Consider the following 12,678-nt stretch of genomic DNA (forward strand, 5'->3'; position numbering starts at 1 on the left):
CTTGTATCAAGTTTGAGCATCAGAATATGTGCCAAATCTGTTACTTGATGCTACTAATTCCTTCCAATCCATATTTCATTCTTCAACTATTTTAATACTAGCAAATACCTAAGATTTCTTCCTTGTTTGGCATTGTTTTAACAGTATCTGTGTGAACAAAATTATTCATATGGTGACACTTACTAGCTTGTACTCTTGTAATATCTATTGTCTCATCATCATACAAGAAGTCTGTACCAGATCTCAGGAACCAATCTCTCAACCCCAGCCCAGTTCTTCACCCACATCCTTTCTTTCAGTAGCATGGGCAGGAGAAACTGTTAAAGGAGAAAAGAAAGGGAGAGAAACATGAGTGCTTTATAAAGCGAACCGCTCCCTTTGCATTTTTTACACTACTTAATCACCTTTGCCAAATATGGTCTGCAAGCCCACAATTGTGTTTGGAAAAGCAGAAAGAGATCATGCTGAAATGATTTGGGTCTTCCAGGAAAGAGAATTAAGAATAAGGCCAATTATTATCCAGTGTTTACTTCTGCCTGTTTTATACAACTTTACATCCATAAAGAAGCAGAGGAAAGTGTGACCTGGTCTGTTTTAATTAGGCAGTACTAGTTGGATTTTTTTTATCCTGTTACTTGCTTTCCTCTTCATTAAACTTTTTGTGAGAAATCTTTATTCCTTAGTGGGGTCATGGTGGCTGTTATTCATTTTCATGATAAAAACATAGATTCTGCAGTTTGTTTTTACATTGTATTTTTTTGTACTGTAAAACATCAAAGGACCCAGACCCATTTCTAACCCATCAGCAATTAGGTGGTAACGCTAAAGAGGCATGATTTCCACTTCTGCCAGCCGTTGCATGCATGTTTTACTTGCTTCATACGAGTAGTGGGACTGTTCATGGTAGAAACCTTGAGCATGTATTTAAGCATTTGCAGGATCAAGGTCACAGTCAGAGTATGGTAAAGGAGATCGTGCAGAACCAGACTCCATTTCATTACACTCCCAAGTACTGTTAGGAGCCAGCGGGGAGAAGGTGTTTCCAAATGCCTTCAGGCGACTCTTGTACATTGTGAAAATCCTTATTATGCTGACAGACTTACCCTTGGGTTACATATGTACTGAATTACATCACCGTGCTACATTTCTGCAAATCAGAAACGTGTTTTCTGTTGCATCAGTGTTTCTGCATTTCTGTTTCCTTCTTTGTAGATGGTGCATTGAAGAGGTTGCGTTTGTGTGTTATATTCCATATAAGCTGTAATGGATTTCTTCCAGCCTGTAAGAACTTCTTACAGAATTGCATTGTATAGCATTTACAGCTTGTGTTAATGATGACTATAAAGTTGTTTTTCTTTATGGAATTAGACATATCCATCATACATTTGCCAGTTCAAATGTACTGAGTCTGTAAAGCAAATTCTGCTCACATTTCTCACAGCAGTAATTCCCAAATCATTAGTTTGTCATAATAGGTAATAGAACTGTAATGTGTATAGATCTGTGATGTGTCTCAGTCATAAACCACATAGACATGGTATAGGCATAAAACATTGCTGCTGTTTGAGAAATGCAAAATGAGAAATAAAATTGCCCAAGTTCAATAAGGAGCCACCTGCAAACTTCTCTGTTTTCATATCTCCTTGTGGAGTACTTTTTTTCTGTTTCTCAAATAAGGAAATCCTAGTTCTTAAAGTTTTCACTGGGCATGCTAGAAGTAGTCCCGGTAGTGCAGCCACACCGCTTGACATTGCACAGTTCAGTCAAAAAATGTATTAGTAAAATCATGCCTCTTTGGCATATAATTGTACTTATCATACACTTTTTGTCACTCTCTCTAGAACATCAAGAACTACATGACTGTTGTTAGTTGTGTTGTTATGCCAGCAGATTTCTCTCAAATGGATTTCCTAGTTTTTTCACTTCTAGTCACTTATTTGTTACTGGGAAGCAGTTATTTATATGTATCTATGTTTCATTTCCCTCTCTTTTCAAAGAGGAATATCAGTGCTTGCAAGCAGGAATGTGGGTGGGGTTCTTCCCCCCAATTTTACCTTCTGGCTGACTTTTTTCTATCCTGGCATAAAAAACTTCCCAGGGTGTAGTTCAGCCTGTAAATTGTTGTACATAGTGCTCACAGTGTTTAGTGAATGTTACATACGTAGGAAATTTACTGTCAGAAGATAAATCATCCTGAATAGGTTCCAAAAGCATTCAGCAAGTGTGTGTGTGTTTGTGCTTGGTTTTTGCCTATGTGGATTTAGGTTTTGTATCTGTAAAATAGTGCTCGATCACCATAGAAACAACAATATTCATACATACACTAAAATCACTTCAGTACAGGATATTACAGCAGTTTGCATCAGTGTTCAGCTACGTTTTCTTCCAGAAGAATTTGTAAAACAAATAAATATGTCCTTAAGCAAATCTCTACAATCATTGCAATAACAAAAAGGAGACAGATTGCTTGAAGCACGGAGTGTCATACAGTAATTTCCAAAGGAATAACAGAGAAAATGCTGGTGCCAGCTTTATTTTAGCTAGTGAAGTTTTACTGAGTGCTACTGTCTCTACCTGCTACCCTTAACTTTGTATGATGATAAAACCATCTACAGTTTGAAACTGGTTTTATAGTTTACCCTTCTTATAGGCAAACAGCTGGCAAAAAATGCTCGACTAAAAACACCTAAAATGCAAAATGTGGCAAAAAAATATCATCAATATAAAACATATATGGTTTGCTTAAATTTGTGGTAATGACCTCGCTGGATTCTCCAAAATGCAAAATAATGTGGATGTGTAAGTCAACCCTGAGTGTTAGGAAAGTCAGTGGAATAACATGTCTCCATGAAATCCCACTGGGAAAGTTATTTCTCTAGTTGATACTGTTCTAGACCCAATGTTAAATTGGTCTAGGGGATGGGAGTTCCCAAAAATAGGCATTCTCGCTGCTTTTTCTGTGAATTGGGACAGAACTATTAATAAGGTAACAATAAGATAAGCAATGTGTGAGAAAACATTTTGGAATCTCAGTTTTATGCTACTGTCAAAGCAAACACTCCATGTCCCTAATGCACAGCTTTCTGTATCATAGCTTTATTGGATTCACATTTCTTAATTGTGTTACGCAAATTAGAAGGTTCCAGCAGCTCTTTACAAGGTATAGAAATTACTCAAAGAATTTGTAGCAGAAAATGTTTGGGGTCCTGTCACTTCCAATTAAAAACAAACAAACAAAACAAAACAAAAAACCACCTGCCTATAATTATTTTCTTGCTGAACTTGTCCAACTCGCCAAGTTGACGTAATCTATTTGAATGATGTAAACTGACAGGACAGGAGAAAAAGCAGAGACAGGCTCTGCAGTGCAGACAATTAGGAGGGAGTTACACCGCAGTATCCTGGCAGCTTTCAGCACATCTAACCAGTCTCGGAGCAATCCAAATCAAATCAAGGTATTTTAACTTTGACTACAAGTGACCTCACAGGGAGTTTAACTAATCCATTTTAACATTCCTAGCTGCAGCTAACTCGGATTGGGTTTTCTGGTGTATCCCTAGGCAGACAGCTCTCTTTGTGCGTGATGTATTGAAATTCTGTGGTTCAACGGAATGTGGAAACCATTGAAAACAAACAGGTGAATAGGAAGTCTTGTAGTCTGGAAATCATAGGAGTTACACATGCAGAACTTCAGCAACTAGAAGTTAAATTATATAAAAATCTCCACTGACAACAGCGTATTATTTGTTAGTATGAGTTAGATCAAACCTTGCACACTTCAATCTTTTTACCCCCAAAATATTACCCAAGGGACTCTTCTTCTGAGTATTATGCTGTGCACTGGAAACAGCAGACTTGGATCGAAGCTCCAGATCAAAGTCTGATCAACACAATACCTTGCACTTGAGATTTAAGATGCCTACAGTATTAGTCATAAAATATGGAAAATAACAATGTTTCGTGTTCCAAGCCACCAAGCACATCCAGGTTACAGTGTCTGTGGAATTAGGGCCTGCAATTATGGGCCTGCAAAAATTGTTTGATATATTTGAAATGAGCCATCTAAGAATAGAACTGAGGATTTGAAATTTACTGTTAATAATTGTGAGAGGTCTGCTTAAACCAAGATATCAGTCTGGTTTACTGTAAACTAAGAAATTGAAATTAATGTCTTCATCAGTATAGTTAAAACTAGAGAAAAGAGCAATAGGACAATGGAGCTGATTGCAAACAAGGCCATTCTGGAAGGGAGCTCCTAGGTTTCTAGCTCCAGGTTTCTGCTCTAACAAACATTTATGTTTTCAAGTCACATTTATACAGCTGCCAAGTCAATCTTTAATCAGTGGCAGTCTGTATATTAAGCACACACAAGGCTTTTTGTTTTTCAGTAAGCAACTTGTGTGGTTGCCTATATACAGACCATGATTTTTACAGACGAGTTTGAGCATCCAAATAATAATTTTAATAACTATTTTTAATCATTGTATTCTGCTAGCAAAATCAAAATGTATTTTGGGGCATGTGTGCATTCAGTTAAACAATGTTTATGGTTTATGTTGCTTAACTCAGTTACAGATCATCTAGTGAATCGTACAACTTTTCTTCTATTTCTTTCTTGATTGTTCTAAACCTAATACTTTGCTTCTATGTAAAACAGGTGTATATTTTTATCATTCATACTGACTATCGTATTTGGGTTTCACTTCCGATAACTATTTCTATTAACAAAAGTCCACAGAGAAATGCAAACAAAAGGTGAAATACAGCTAAATGCTGTACTAGTGGCTTTTACAGTTTTGTCATTGAAAATTTACTTATGGACTCAAACCTGAGTGTGAGTGAAAAAAGAAATGTAGATTTCCTTTGTCTAGCTTTCTTTCTTGCATAAAAAGTTAAAATACAACGCATTAACAACTCAAAATTCAGAAGATGTAGGATCCAAAATGTATTAAACAAAAATATTTTTTCAAATCCCTTGAAGATTAGATGCCTCACCCATGATCTGAAGGCATAGAGCTTTGGCAGTATTACAAAAGTCCATGAATACATGTATTATTCTCTACCTTAGAGATAATATTTGAAGTAATTTCCTGTAGTGACAGACAGCTTGTATCTTAATATCCCTTTTCCCAAAACCAGAAGAGGGATGCAGTTTTAATGCACTTATAAGTAAACATTTCTGCAAGTCAGAACAAAAGACTTAGACATTCCTTCTTGATTATTATATTTTACACTACAATACTAGGGCACAAAATACAATTTATGTTTTTAATTTATGACGATTATAATAGTGGAAGTTTAGACCACACATGCCATTACTATGTCCAAATTTCTGAGGTTTTATGGTAGCAGGAAGTGGTCTTGTAGTGTGATTGAAATAAACTTTGAAATCCAGAACATCAAAAATCAACAGAAACAACTGTTCTATATCCATATATTTTTTAATTTGTATTAAAACTTTTGTGTGTGTGCGTACATACATCTACATAGATGTAAACATCGACCTACCAGCTGAACTGCTGAGACTTGGTTAAGGTGATGACAGTTTCTCAGGAATTTTTCCTCCTTTTTTTCCTTTGCATGTGGCAATCGTTTCTATTTCACCACATTTATAAGGCATATCACTGGGGAACTGAGAACACAAAAGAAGTGCAATTCCCTGTGAGCTGTGGCGATTGTTTCAACAGCTGCAGAATTGTGATGCTGTGCTGGCTTGTGTCATTCCAAGGGCTTCATGTGCAGCTCACCAGAGAGAGGACCATTTCCAGACACTTAAATGGATTTCACTTCAGGCTTTTTCTGGACTAATCAACCATTCCTTAGTCAAAACACATTCCTCATATCTGTAGGCTCTGTGGAGCAGCATGTCTTTAGTTGCACACTGCAAAATGATATATTTTTTCCAAGACTGTGTTTGGGAAGCGACCTGAAGTTGTCGATCTGTTCACACAAGGATATCTGCACAAAATCTCAACTCATCTGCAGTCTGTGGCAGAACCTCAGGTGTTTATTCTGGACTCTAAGGAAATGGTGAAGAAATAGGAGATGTCTGTTCTGTCTTTCGAGTACTTCTAAAAGAAAAGGAAATGGTTGCTCTGTAGAAACACATACAATGTTTGCTTTGAATGCTCTGCCTATTACTTTTTCTGTGCAGGATAGGTATTTGCTTCCCTATGTAACATGCAACACCGCAAAACTCATTAGGTAACATAAAAGTATTACTGTTCAGTGTATAAAAAGATTTGTCCCTGGTGGAGCTAAGCTTAATGATACTGTCAGGAGTACAGAGCGGGCAATGAAGTATCTGCATGGGTAATTCATCCCAAATGGGAAAGCAAGGAGACAGGAGGTTTTCATTTCAATTACTCCCTATCTGTGGTGGAGGAAATGCTAACCCACCTGGGAGAGCAGCTTGGTTTTATTGCAGGACTGTGTCTGTCTGGAGTCCTCTCACAGGAGCTGGCTGGTGTATAAATGAGTCTTGTACAATACTGCTTGCTTGGAAACAGGACGAAAGAAGGAACAGTTAATGAGAATAGATAAGAGCTGATCTGTGCTGAGGTGAGAGGGCAAGATAACAGACCATGCTGATGAATCTCAAATTTGTTTGTCTAGTAAAGCTTGCTTTCAGTGATCTTCCTGAAATGGGATTTAAGTTTCCTCTTTCCTTGCAGTCTTCGGTTACTTGTGGAGGTGTTTCAAAAGGCTTGCGTGTAATTGAAAAGACAGCCTGATGCGAGTCATTAAACATGCTTGACAGGAATTTGGAGGCGGGCATAGCGCTGTTAGGAAGAGAGAATCCATGGGGCTTCATCCATGAGCATGGGACAATGCTTGGGTTGTAGTTAATTAATCCAAGCAGTGCTATGTGTGATATTAGCAAAGCAGAACACTATAAAAGGTTCTGAGAAAATTCCTATTTTATTACATTTCCAGTTTGGGAAAGCAGGGGATGGTATGTTTTCATAAATTTTGGCAATCTTCCAGGCCAAGCTGAAATCCTGTTTAATGTATGGAGCTATCGCTAACTTTCTGAATGCTCATGAATTCCCAAAGGAAGCGATAGAAACCTCCTACCTGCAAAATTTAAGCTGATTGTTATTACTTACACTGTAATAGTGCCTTGAGGCTCTAATTTGCATGACATGCTCTTATACAGCAATTTGGCTGGAACTTCTTGTCCTCTGTAGAATCCAAGAGGTCACATTTTATGCTTTTTAATCACTAATTGAACTTAATCAGCGTTTTTTTATTATCCCAGTGTTCAGAATATACTACTGCCTACAGATTTTACATTTCCGTGTGATTCAAAGTTACACTGAATTTCATTCTAGGTGACTTTTGTAGTATAACTTGATTAATTTATTACCTTTTGATTCCTAAGCAACACCTATTTTCTGCCAAATTAGTTATTCCTTCACCTGATGCTCTATGACACGAAATATACAGTAGTTCTGCTGAAGTGATTTGTAGTGTTGCTCAGGGGGATTTTTTAAGAAGGGTTCCAGACTTGGATCTGAACCCATGTACAAATGGTTGAATGTCACTTACATGTATAGCTGCTGTATTCATTTTATAGAACTGGTGATTTCATCCTAGATTCCAGAAAAAAAAGTGTCTGTATCAAAAAAGACACGTGCGACCATTATTCATAACGGGCTTAGCAACACAAGGCAACATAAAAGAGATTTGGAAATTGCTTTTCTGTCCACTGTGACACTTGTGCCAAAGGTGGCTATAAAATCAAAATTATGAACAGGTTCAATATAAAACTGTTTAATCTCCATTTCAATTATTGATTGTGACACAACTTCTAACTCAGGAAATCCCGGAACGGCTGGTTGCTGGAAGGAGCCCATTTTTCAGACAAGAGGCATTTGTTCCCAGCTCTAGGTAGATAAGAAATAGACCAGATCAAGCTTCACTGCTTTCACCAGTGCCTCCAGAAGGAATGCAGTTAGTGTTTTTTCTGAGTTGACTGGTTAGTTCTCCTTTCGAGTGTAGTCCTTTTGTTCAGTGTGTGAATAGCTCCAATTGCTGAAATACACAGATTACATTTATGATATATTTCCTAACACTTTTCTACAGTAATGACATTCTAGCAGTTAATAATTCTGAACTAGAAACCAGCTGAACTAAGTGGTCTGGTTAAAGTTGAAGGAGTGAGGTGTTGGGGTTTTACAGGGGGAGGGGGAGGAAATTGGTTGGTTTGGGGTTGTTGTTGTTGGGTGTTTTGTTGGGGTTTTTTTGTGTTCTGTTGGGTTAGGCTTTGTTTGTATTTTTTTACTGAGAAAGGAAATAAGGGAAGAAATTATATTAGCAAATCAAGAGCATTTTCCTGTAAAACCTATTATGTCTTTGTGATTTCTTTATTGACTCTCCTCCCAATATTTATAGTTAGTGATGTCAACAGTTTGATGTTGAAATAAGCAAACAAGTCTCAGAAAAATGACAACTTGTCCTGCTCAATACATCTATCTTAATTTCATTCAGCCACTTAATGTGGTCACTCCCAGCCCCATTCAGAGACACCTCTTTGGCAAGAGTATAGTGAGGGGATTGTTTCACCTATCCTTGAAGAAAAGAGATGAGATAAGAAGTGGCAAGAAATTTAAGCATTTCACACAACTCCATTGCTCAGTTGTCTCCTAGCTTAGAGAAAACTCAGAAAAATCTCAATGACAAATTTAATATTGTTTTTAACTCTCTACCTTTGTACACTCAGTTGATCATCAGAATGCAGAACAATAGTTTTGTTCAACAAATTGTTGTGGCCCATGATCAGTCTTGTGCATTCAAAAGACAATACTCTGAATGACTGCAAGATTTTAGTGAGTTTGAATACTACTGTCCTGCTAATCCCTATGGATCCTGACCTGAGACACTGCTGCCAATAGCAAAAAAGTTTTGGGGTTTGTTTTGGTTGGTTGGTTTGTTTGTTTTTCCCTCCACTTGCAACAACTCTAGTGAAAGAATTGAGGAGTGGGTGAAAGAAAGCACTTGGTCAAGTATGGTTCTTTTGAGTAATACATCCTGGGAGCGAGAGCCCAGTAACTGTTCTGTCATGCTTTTTTAGCATACTCCAAGAATTTTTTGCTTAATCTTCCATGTAGATAAAATAAAAATTAATCTATTGCATTGCTCAGAAGACACTTGCCCATATGTGCTCACTCTATCATCAGTATGGAAGCAGATGCACTAATTTGAAAAATAAATTATTTCTTATGTCAAATTAACTCTGGATTTGTAGCCATTCACATAGGAAGCAAAGAAGCAGTCTGATGTTCCACAGAACGAGTTGTCAGACTGAAAAAAAAGATATGCAAGGGAAACCAGATTGTCAGTATTATCAAATAGGAAGGCAGGTGATTCCAGACTGCTGTGAAGAACCACGGTTGTGAGAGTGCAAGTCTAAAGAAAGTAAGAGTCATTATTACTTTAATCTCTTGGAAATCACATACTTGAAATTCAATACAGGTATCATTGGTTGGCATTATGTTCTCCTAGCACAAAGTGAATGTAAACATAGGCAACTACTTATGTTTCTGTCTGCTATTTATTTTTTTTTGTCAGCCAGTGTATTTTCCAGTATCAGCTTAGTATCAAGAACTCAATGCAAATTAACCCAACTGCTGTGTTTTAAGCGATCTATATGGTACAAAATGAAGCCTAGCATAACTCTGATGGTTCCAACTGGATCTTTAGAATGACATTTTCCACATTGTTTTTTCACAACCAGAGAAATCAATAGGAGAAAAAAAAAATATGTCTAAAATACAGAATTTCAAGTAGTCCTATATTTAATAACGATATCTCGAGTTCCTTTTGCTGTTATGCAGACCTTCAGGATCTCCTAAAACATCTGTGTGCTTGTTGTCAGACCTTGTATTCTAGAGGTCAGCCTTTTCCGTTAATGACTACTGTCTTTTTGACGTATTGTGAAAACTTAGTGCATGTTACCTATCTTAAGGCATTTTTCTTGGTATAAAACTGCATTCTGCAACCACAGTCAAGTACATAGGGTTATTTTTTTGCTTGTTTGTTTGACTACATTATTACCTTTTAAGCATCCATAGTACCTCAATAACCCTGAAATAGTCTTCTAACAGCGTATGCTTCAGGTCAGCCACAATTATTTTAATTTTGCACTGAATGAAATGTCAACACTGGACAATTTGTTCTGCACTGGGGCTTTTGTGTGATACAGCACTATTATATTCAATCAAATCCTTATTAGAAATGCTCTTTTGGGGCAGTAGGGTATAAGAAGGATGATTATGTAGGGATAGTGGAGTAGCAAAGGCATAAGAGGAAGAGAACTTAAAGCTGTTTATCTTCGGCTCTAAGTCCACTTGTTTGATAGGCAATCTGTAACATATATCCAATTATTTTCTATTTATAAGTTTCTTTATAAGCTTTACTTGACTATTGGGATTCACCTGACCAGTCCTGGTGTTCTGCATCACTTATGAAAATTCAAAAGCGATACCTATGAAATATTGTTTCACTGCTGTTGCCCTGCTCTAGTTGTGCTAAAAAATTACAGCCTCTGACTTGTCGCATTCTGGCTGTCATTCGTCTTTCCAGGCTGCAGTAACAACACACCAAATCGCATTGCTTTTCTTTAGCAAACGTTCTAGGAGCCATTATCATTCCATTTGTGCTTGCCTCGCCTGTCACATTTTTGACTGGTCGGTCATTTTGAATTAAACAGGGAAGAGGGAAAGAATGTCATGAGTTCTGTTGTTGAATATTGGCAGCCAGGTACAGGCAGGACAGGAGCAGAGCAGTTCCTGCGGCAGCAGCGAGTGGGACAAGCGACACTCGCAGGCTGGTGTGTCAGTCAGCGTGCATGTAATTCCAGGCTTAGCACCAGAAATGTTATCTCCTGTCCACTGGGTGTATCAAAGACTGTGCAGATGAGGCTGGAGAAGGAAACAAAAGTAGTCAAAGAAACAACTGGCACATAGTTATGTCAGCACCGTTCAACATGTAGCAGTCTGCCTAGTGAAAACCAGCAATAGAAGAAAACACAACACAGCATTGTGCAGCTTCAGAAATTGCTGCAAATATAGGCTCATCACAGTTTGTGGCCATTCTTCAAATAAAAGGGAAATTTGCAGGGGCTCTGAAGCCAATATCTTCTTTAACAGGAGTTCCAGCAGCTGCATAGCATGAAAATATTGTAGATTCCTAAGAGGTTAGCAACCACTAAAACATTTTGGGGCAGGACAATACTATAAATATCAAACTAGATGGAGGTTGTGCCAGAATATTTGTCGCTGTTTTAAAACATATCTGAAAGGATTAAACCATTATTGGCTATATTTCCAAAAGAACAAAGGAGAATCACTTACAAAACTGTAACATTAGACTATGGAAACGAAGAATGAAGACTTATCTGTGATAAATCTTTCCCATTGCCCTCTAGGCGAGTACAGGACAGTAACTATAGGAAGCGCTTATAAGTGTATGCAAACATATTTGTATGTGCTTGTTATAATTATGTTGTAAACTCCCTTTTGGTCAGGCACAGCTGGTAGAATTAGAAGACATTCTGAAAATGTATTTACATTTGTTTTAATTGCTGATCATTATAAAGTATAATTAAAACTCATTACCAAAGTAATCTCTGACATTATAATGTGTGAAGTGCTCTATGCATGACCTGAAGCTTGTATTTTGTATAGTAGTGAGTCATCCAAATGCCATTTCTAATATTTAACAAGTATTTAAAACATCCTTACAAGCACTTCATTAGCATTCCTCCTTCTGAAGACCATGCACCATTCCAAGTTAAAAGCATCTCTCCCTTCAAGCTCACATTAGAAAGGAGCAGCTTTGTTGCAGCTGTGCACCATAACCTTGAAATCCAATACTTCACGAGGACAAAAGCAATACTTAGAATTATATTTTGCTGTGGTTGTATCCTTTTGACCATCTTGTATTTTCAGCTTTACTGTTGTCTGGAAAAACTGTGCAGTTTTGTGAATGACAGGCAGTTGGTAAAACACTTTGCAGAAGGTTGTGGTATTATGCCTCATAAACTATAAATGTTTCTTTCTTTACAAAGGGAAAGCTTTCTCTCCACTGTAATACTTCAGTTATTCTGAAAACATCCATTCTGTTTAAACTTTCTAGATTTCTGTTGCATTGTAAGGTCATGCCCTGCCCCAGTTCTCTTGCTCTGGCCTTTGTAATTGCACTCATATTAAGACAGGTTCTAAACAAGACAAAGACCTCATGTATAAGAACCTGTGATCTAGGAACAAATTAGACTATTCGTTCTATAGTATCCACGGCAAGGAAACCGTATTGGAGATTATAGCTGTTCTCCAAGAAAGAGATGTTAACAATAGCGTACCAAAGCTTCAAAGCACTAACATCCTGATGGCTGTGGCAGCCTCCAGAAGTGCACTGTAATCTATTAAAACTATTTGGCTCTTCAGAAACTCAGTAAAACCAGAAAAATGTCCACACCCCTCACTCACTAACATCCAGACTGTAGCATTAAAAACAAAAATCAAAGGAGACTTTGTGTCTACGTTTGTATGAGGTTAAGGGCAAACCTTAACTGAGAACTAGCGTTGTTGCAGCAGAAACCCACCAACAGTACTTGCATCGGTGGCAAGCCAAAGAATCTGCCTGTCCAAGGACACTTCCCACAGACTTAACACA

This window comes from Patagioenas fasciata, chromosome 4 (genome assembly GCF_037038585.1).
Source record: "Patagioenas fasciata isolate bPatFas1 chromosome 4, bPatFas1.hap1, whole genome shotgun sequence".
Lineage (NCBI taxonomy): Eukaryota > Metazoa > Chordata > Aves > Columbiformes > Columbidae > Patagioenas > Patagioenas fasciata.